Source organism: Macadamia integrifolia, chromosome 12 (genome assembly GCF_013358625.1).
Source record: "Macadamia integrifolia cultivar HAES 741 chromosome 12, SCU_Mint_v3, whole genome shotgun sequence".
In the NCBI taxonomy this organism is placed as follows: domain Eukaryota; kingdom Viridiplantae; phylum Streptophyta; class Magnoliopsida; order Proteales; family Proteaceae; genus Macadamia; species Macadamia integrifolia.
This window is the reverse complement of record NC_056568.1, coordinates 14,336,020-14,344,592: the sequence shown is the minus strand read 5'-3', so window position 1 is coordinate 14,344,592 and position 8,573 is coordinate 14,336,020. Positions and strand designations below refer to the sequence as shown.

At 39.0% G+C, this 8,573-nt stretch overlaps 1 pseudogene; it reads left to right on the top strand.

Moving 5' to 3' along the window:
* The window catches only part of LOC122094743, a 20,794-nt pseudogene that overhangs the window by 2,981 nt on the left and 9,240 nt on the right, over positions 1–8,573 (top strand).

Genomic DNA, 8,573 nt, shown 5'->3' with positions numbered 1-8,573 from the left:
AAAAAAAAAGATTGTCTTTCTTTGCAGTGATATTTTTCCTGTTCTCATAAACTGAATATGATTGGTATATGGATATTGACTCCACATGGTTAGAGTCATCCATGGTAATATTCTAGAAAAAAAAAAGAAAAATCCATGGTATTATGGTCACCATGTGACATTTTTTATTTATTTTTGGTAGAATCACATGACATCTGATGAGACTTGAATACAACACATCGTTATATGTTTTTAAATGAGAACACCATTATATGTCCTCAATAAGGTTTAAAAAAAAAAAAAAAAAAAGTTTTTTTTAACCTTTTATCGTTAGATCATATCCTTGGATTAGCATTGGCGGTATGGATTCAGATTCTCTTCAGTTGGAGGTGGCTAATCAGGGATCAACAAGACACAAAACAAGAAAGTTTCACTCTCCTCTTTTGTTTTGCCAAATTATCAAATTGGCATCACACTACTAGAATTCTAAATCGTTATATGGCCAAATCGCCAAGATGCCACTATGGTGCCAAATCGCCTTCATATCGCCAAATCGATATTAGGCCATTTCAATGTTCATTATTGAATCGGTATTAGTATTGATGTCATTGTCGATTAGCATCGATACGTCCAATACTTCGTATTACCTTGGTGTCCCATACCATTGGATCAATGTCTCGGATTGATATCAGTATTGGATCCATATTGTATAGGATCAATAGCGTAACAATCAGTATCATATTGGATTGGTATCATATTAGAGTGCTATAAACCAATACGTATTCGAACAAGAGGTGTTGCAATAGGATTTAATAAAAATTAAAAGGAAGTTTACATATATCTCCCCTGAGGTTTGACCTAATTACATTCACCTCCTCATATTTCAAAAATTACAAATCAACCCAGCACAATTAACACAGTAAGAGAGGTGTTAATTTTAGAATAAAAAGACATAATTATCCTTTAACATATTCCCCTTGCCTTTGCGCTCTCTATTGGATCAATTGTCTTTGACATTGAGAGAAATCCTTCCATGTGCAATGTTACGTGTCCATGCAAGCAGTAGTGGGGGTGGATAGTTTGGTAATGGGTCATAGAGTGTCCATGATTCATTACATGTCCATACAAGTAGTAGTTCGCATGTGAGAGGTGATTAGTTTAGTTATTATCACATGTGAGAGTGATTATTTTATGTAAGCAATTAATGTTGGTTTTGTTATTCCATGTGATTAAGTGTTGTAAGGGAGTGGGGAACGTGGGATATCATGGTAGATAACCATTTTTTTTATTGTACCTCTTAAGCATGATTATGAAGGGAATGAGGATATCATTTTGAACCCTAAAAATTTGTTCTGAAGATTGAGGACACGGCTACCTCCTAATCAAGTTGACCCAATACAATACCAATCTTCATCCCTAAATTACTCTTCCAAGACAGGTAAGGAGGGACACGTACCGGCTTGGTATCAGAGCAGGAACATGGATAACCGAGTGAAAAGGATTGAAGATGAGTTGAGCAGCTTTGGTGAAGTGCAGAAGGAGATATTCACCAAATTGGATTTTTAGCAACACCTTCTTACTCGGCTTAGAGAGTTTTTTGAAAAAATGACAGCACACCCTTCAAGAGTTGGATGGAAATAGGGAAAAGTTCAAGGGCCTCTACCCAACAACCAAGGCAACAAACTCCTCTTCCACCTCGGCCCAATCCAGCAGCTACTCCGCAGACTTACACCCAAGTTGGTGAAATTGGATTTTCCTCGTTACAATGGAGAAGAGGAAACCACTACTTGGATGTGTAGAGTAGAACCGTTTTTTGACTTCCATCAGACCCTTGAGGAAGAAAAGGTTGCACTAGTATCATTCCATTTGGAAGGTGATGCGCAACTTTGGTACTAGCTTTTCAAGCAAGATGAAAGGGAAATAACCTAGAGGCCTTGTTGTGAAGGGTTGCACTTACGATTTGGCCCATCTCAGTTCCAAGATTTCTTTGGAGAGATGGCTAAATTGCAATAGGTGAGTTTGTATGTGACTACCAGGAAAAATTTGAGAAGCTACTATCAAAAGTTGGGTATCTCCCTCCCAATTGCCAGGTAAGCTGTTTTGTTAGTGGTCTCAAGGAAAATATCAAGACAGATGTATTGGCACGATGACCAACTAACCTATCGGCTGCTATAGGGTTAGCTTGGCTTTATAAGTCACGCAATCTCTCACAAAGGTGTGCCAACGCTCTTGTGGAGATGTGCAGGCTAGCCCTGAATTCCAAGGACTCTGTGGCTGCCCCAACTATCATTCCTACCAAACGGTTGACTCCAAGAGAAATGCAAGAGAGAAGGTCCAAGGGACTCTACTATAATTGTAATAAGCAGTTTGTACCTGGTCACAGGTGCAAGAAATTGTTTGTAATCGAAGGAAGTTATGAGAAGGAGGAAGAAGAAGTTTCCCTGAAAGATGAAGAACAATTTGTACCTAAGGTGGGTGATGTATTGGAGATCTCGCTTCATGCCATCTCTGGTTGCAAAGCTCCTGAGACAATGAGAGTGACAGGAAGCCTGAATCATGTTGCTATTATCATTCTCATAGACTCGGGGTGCACTCATAATTTCATGACTGAAAAAGCTTCCAAGAAAATGGGGATTGAAGCAACAGACAAGCAACCCTTCCACATTATGGTGGCTTTAGGAGAGAAGTTGGCGAGCCCAGGAGTTTGCGTGGGAGTAAAACTCGTGCTTTAGGGAGTCCCAATTTTGGTTGATTTCTTCGTTCTACCCTTGGAAGGATATGACGTGGTATTGGGGGCACATTGGTTGTGCACCTTAGGCCCTATTTTATGGGATTTTGCAAATCTCTCTATGAGATTTTCAATTAAAAATAAAGAGATTGTCTTGAAGGGAGTCATGGTTAAGGAAGATAAGACCATCGAAGATCCTAATCGTGTGGCTAGGAAGAGTAGACAAGGTATCCTACTACACCTTTACTCTTTAACAGCTTCCACATCATCAGTTATGAAGGGGCCCACATCTTAGGACCTACAACAACTACTTCACCAATATGGAGACATGTTTGAGGAACTTGTTGGGTTGCCGCCACCTAGATTACAAGACCACTGGATTCCCTTAAAGACAGGAAGTCAACCCATCTGTCTTAAGGCATATCAGTATCCCCATTTTTAGAAAAAAGAGATCAAAAAAATGGTGGATGAGATGCTCAATACTGGGATCATACAACCAAGTAAAAGCCCTAATTCCTCTTCTGTCATCTTGGTTCAAAAAACATGATGGATCGTGCCGTATGTTTGTGGATTATAAAGCATTAAAAAAATTGACGGTTAAGGATCGATTTCCTCTACCGTTAATCGATGAATTACTAGATGAGCTCCATGGGTCCCAATTCTTCACCAAATTAGATCTACGGTCAGGATACCATCAAGTACAGGTCGTGGAAGAAGATATGGAGAAGATGGCTTTCCGCACCCATCATGGCCACTATGAGTTTTTAATAATGCCACTCGGCCTCACTAATGCTCCATTCACTTTTCAATCTTTGATGAATACGGTGTTCCAAATGTACCTACGTAAGTTTATCTTGGTCTTCTTTGATGATATTCATATTTACAGTAGGAATTGGGAAGACCATTTGATACATTAAGAGTTCACCCTAATAATTCTACGCTCTAATCATCTATTTGTCAAAAGGGGGAAGTGTGAATTTAGCCATAAGAGGGTCCATTATTTGGGACACATAATTTCACGAGAAGGAATAGCAGTTGATCCAGAAAAAATAGCTACTATGCTGACGTGGCCAAGACCCAAAACCATGAAGGCAATGAGAGGGTTCTTGGGTTTAACAGGCTATCATCGTAAATTCATTCAGAATTATGGTAAAATAGCATACCTACTTACTCAGACATTAAAAAAGAATCAATTTAATTGGAGCACCGCAGTTGACGTGGTGTTTGAGAAGTTGAAGTCGGCCATGACTCAAGCCCCTATCCTCGCACTACCAAACTTCTCCATTGGGTTTGTAGTGGAATGTGACGCAAGTGGGGACTGGGGTAGACGCAATATTGCTACAAGAAAGGCCGATAGCTTATTTTAGCAGAGCCACATATGAGAAGGAGATCTCAGTTCTCGTATTGGCCGTGAGCAAGGTAACAACTTATTGTTGTCCACATATGAGAAGGAGATCATAGCTCTCGTATTGGCCGTTCAAAAGTGGCATTCCTATGTAATAGGACACGAATTTGTGGTAAGGACCGATCAAAAGAGTTTGAAGTACTTATGGCACCAGAAGATAACTACTCCAGCCCAACAACTTTGGCAACATTGGCTATATAAGCTAATGAGCTATAAATTTTTCAGTGAGTACAAAAAGGAAAAAGAGAATATCATAGCAGATGCCTTGTCTCAAAGAGATATTGTAGGAGAAGAAGAAGAAGACACGCCACCTCACCTAGCCGCCCTTTGCCATCCACTTCTAAATTGGGTCTCTGCAATTAGGGAGGAAAACAAGGAGAATCCCTATTGTGCCCAATTACTAGAAAGAATTCAAGAGGGAGAGGCAGTTGAACCATGGGGAGAAAAAAAAGGGGGATATTTTTAATAAATCATGAATTTATCTCTCCAAATATTCTCCAATGATTTCAGACATTCTCGGCCAATTTCATAGAAGCACGCATGAAGGGTTTCACAAGACTTTTTAGCATCTCAAAACTACCTTTTATTGGCCGAATATGAGGAGCACGATTCTGAATTTCATCTCCAACTGTGACACGTGTCAACGGCACAAAGCAGAGCAGACCATTCCCTCTGGGTTACTTCAACCACTTCCCATCCTTATAAGAATCTAGGAAGATATTTTGATGGATTTCATCTAAAGGCTACCTAATTCTAAGGGGTGATCAACTATATTGGTGGTGGTGGATCGACTATCCAAGTATGCACCCTTCTTTCCCTTATCCCATTCGTTCAACCCTGTTGAAATTGCCAAGCTATTTTTTGAGCAGGTATTCAAACTTCATGGGATGCCACGTTCCATCGTATGTGATCGTTACCTTACATTCACAAGCAAAATTTTGGGAGGAATTATTCCAACTCAACGGTACCAGTTTCAATATGAGTTTAGCCTACAACCCACAAACAGATAGGCAGACTGAAGTGGTGAATTGAACCCTAGTTATGTACTTGCATTGCTTCTCCAGTGAAAATCCCAAAGAGTTGAGTGTTTGGATTCCATGGGCGGAGTATTGCTACAACACCAGCTGGCATTCCTCCATTAAGACAACTCCATTCGAGGTTGTCTATGGGCAGCCACCACCGACCCTACTTACATGTCCTAGGTACTGCTAAGGTGGAAGCAGTTGATCAGCGATTAACAGCTAGGGATCAAAAGCTTAAGGCCTTGAAGGCTATACTCTCAGAAACATAGAATCGAATTAAGCAAATCTATGACAAAAAGCATAGCGATGGGGAATTTGATGTTGGTGATTGGGTGTATCTTAAGATACAGCCTTGTCGCCAACATTCAATGTAGCTTAGGAAGTACCAAAAGTTGGCACCCAGGTACTAAGGTCCATTCCAGGTCATTAATTGGATAGGAAAAGTAGCCTACAAATTGCAACTACCATATGACTCACGCATACACCCAGTCTTCCACGTCTCCTTGCTGAAGAAAAAGATTGGATAACACATTCTGGTATAAGGGAATCTGCCCAAGATTGTAGGAGAAGATGGGAATATGTAGATTGAACTGCAGGCAATATTGGATACTAGAGTCCACAAGGGAATCTCACAGGTGTTATTATACTGGAAATGACTCTCTCTAGTTGATGCCACATGGGAGAATCATGCGGACCAATTTCAGCAATTTCCTTCCTTTAGATCTTGAGGACAAGCCGAGCCTTAGTGGGGAAGATTTGTTACGTGTCCATGCAAGTAGTAGTGGGGGTGGTTAGTTTGGTAATGGGTCATAGGGTGTCCATGATTCATTACGTGTCCATACAAGTAGTAGTTCGCATGTGAGAGGTGGTTAGTTTAGTTATTATGACATGTGGGAGTGGTTATTTTATGTAAGCAGTTAGGGTTGGTTTTGTTATTTCGTGTGGTTAAGTGTTGTAAGGGAATGGCGAATGTGGGAGATCATGGGATATAACCATTTTTTCCATTGTACCTCTTAAGTATGATTATGAAGGGAATGAGGATATCATTTTGAACCCTAAAAATTCTCTCCGGAGATTAAGGATACAACTACCTCCTAATCAAGCCGACCCAATACAATACCAATCTTCATCCCTAAATTACTCTTCCAAGATAGGTAAGCAGGGACATGTACCATGCAATGCCACAAGGATGTCCTACAAGAGCTTATTGACGAAATGATGACAATTTGTGGAGTAAATTAATTTGAACTTTTCTATTTCCTATTTGTAAATTATATTTTAGTAATGAGCCTACTTACCATCTAATGGGCAGTACGTTCCTATTCCAAAAGTTGCTTTTAATTTCATTGGCAAACTTGTCCTTGACTGGTTTCAACTAGGGATTTGAAGAATAGGATTTCTGGCAGAGTTTGAAGTTTTCTTTCATATATCTAGGTTGTATTTGTTTCGGAGATGATGGTTTCTTATATATAGGTCGCACCACATATGCAGGGGGGATATTAGCTCTTTACCATTGCCTCAGAAGACAGATTATGTAAAACCAGGAAAATATTAAGGCATTACTATCACCTAAGAAGATAAATTGGGGAAAAAGAACAAAAAAATTAGAGAAAGAGAAAGGGCATCACCACAGATAAATTAGGGCATAAATCGACAACGCATAACCCTTTCCTCACCGGAAAAGATAGAGATTTCAGGTATATTTCCTTGTCGGAGAAAATAGGTAGGTTGGGAATTTTTGCTCACAGGAGAAGACAAAGAATTTGTAAATTTTCAAAATAGAAGAGGTCTTTTATTCATTGGAGGCTTGAAGACAATGGCAAGGATATTGTGGGCATTAACCTAATTATGGCTCCACTTAAGGGCTCAAACTTCAGCAGCCTCTCAAGATATTAGTTGTGCTAGTTGGGTTGATTTGTAATTTTCGAAATGAGGGTGGATGAATATAGTTAGGTCAAACCTCAAGGGACGTATTTATAAATTTTCTAAATTAAAATGAATATACAATTGAAACAATAAATTTAAAAAGAGAAAGAGAAATGAGAAAGATAAAGCATGCAATTCTTCGGGTTTGTGGAAGCCACGACCCACGAGTAGTTTACCTAGCGTACATGGAGAGACTTCTCGCTCCTACCTGCACTCTTCTCCCTCACGTTATTATATTAATCCCACTCATTCTCGTCGGTTTTTAAGGAAGCCACAACTAATTTACTTAGCGTATAAGGAGAGACTTCTCACTCCTTCCCCCACTCGTCACTCTCTCTCTCTCTCTCTCTCTCTTCTTATTAAATCTCAACTTTTATTCAATACCGTAACACTTCTTATTGTGAAACCTGTTTATATGATAGATTAAAACGTAGGGGTGAAAAGGGCCGAGGTCAAGATTTCTGGCCTTGAAGATGAGTTAGGATTGGAATTTTTTGGACTTGAACTAGGGGTAGGTCAAGCCAGGGTTGAGGCTTAAAACCCTAGAAAAGCCGACAACATACCTAACATCCTCAAAAAAAATTATGAAGTCAATATGATATATTGAGGATTTCCATGTTGCCAGTGTAGAAGTAATCTCCCACATTGCACAAATGGCAGCGGAAGATAATATCTTCAGTAGGGGACCCATAGTGATTAAGGAGGCCAGAAAAAAAAAATTTGCAAAGGGTCCTATAACTGGACGTACATTACACATGACGGTTTTTTCCCCATAAAATATTTCCGTATACATGTTCACACGTGTGGAGAGGAAGAAATTTAAGGATAAACTCTCACACAAGACAAGTCACTTGAGAAATATTTATGTATTTCTAAATTGAAGATATCTGAGTCCGGTGAATCTTCACGTACGTGAATGTAAGTGAATGTCTTTGATCCGTGGATATGGCATCTATTTTCTCTTTCCTCATTTAATAGATGCCATATCCACGGATCAGGAACGTTCACGTACATTCACATATGTGAAGATTCACCGCTCTCAGATATCTCATCTTTATCTTCCTATTCTTTTTTATTTTTTATTTTTTAATTGGGGGGTTGGTTTAAAGCAATCTTAACATGATTCATGACCAGAAAAGAATGCATGACATGCACATGAAAAATATTATAGAATAAAAGTTTTTGTAGAATATTAGAAGTTTGTATGGACCGTATTTTTTTCCAACACCTAAAAATTGCTGATGGTTTTCTTTTTCTAGAATGAAAAAAGAGTTTTAAATCCTCATAATCACTCCACACCTTTGTCTGTTGTCCTCCTTTAGCTTGAGTCAGCTTTAGTCCATATAAAAAGCTTCTGTCATGAGATAGTTAGTAGTCAATGATACATATTTTCCATTGATAATAATGCAGTAAGCCCATGCCGAAATATTGTGATCGGAATTATTTATATATAGCAGTGCAAACCAAGAGTGATAGATCATTATTGGTTTTACCAAAAAAAAAAAAAAAAAAA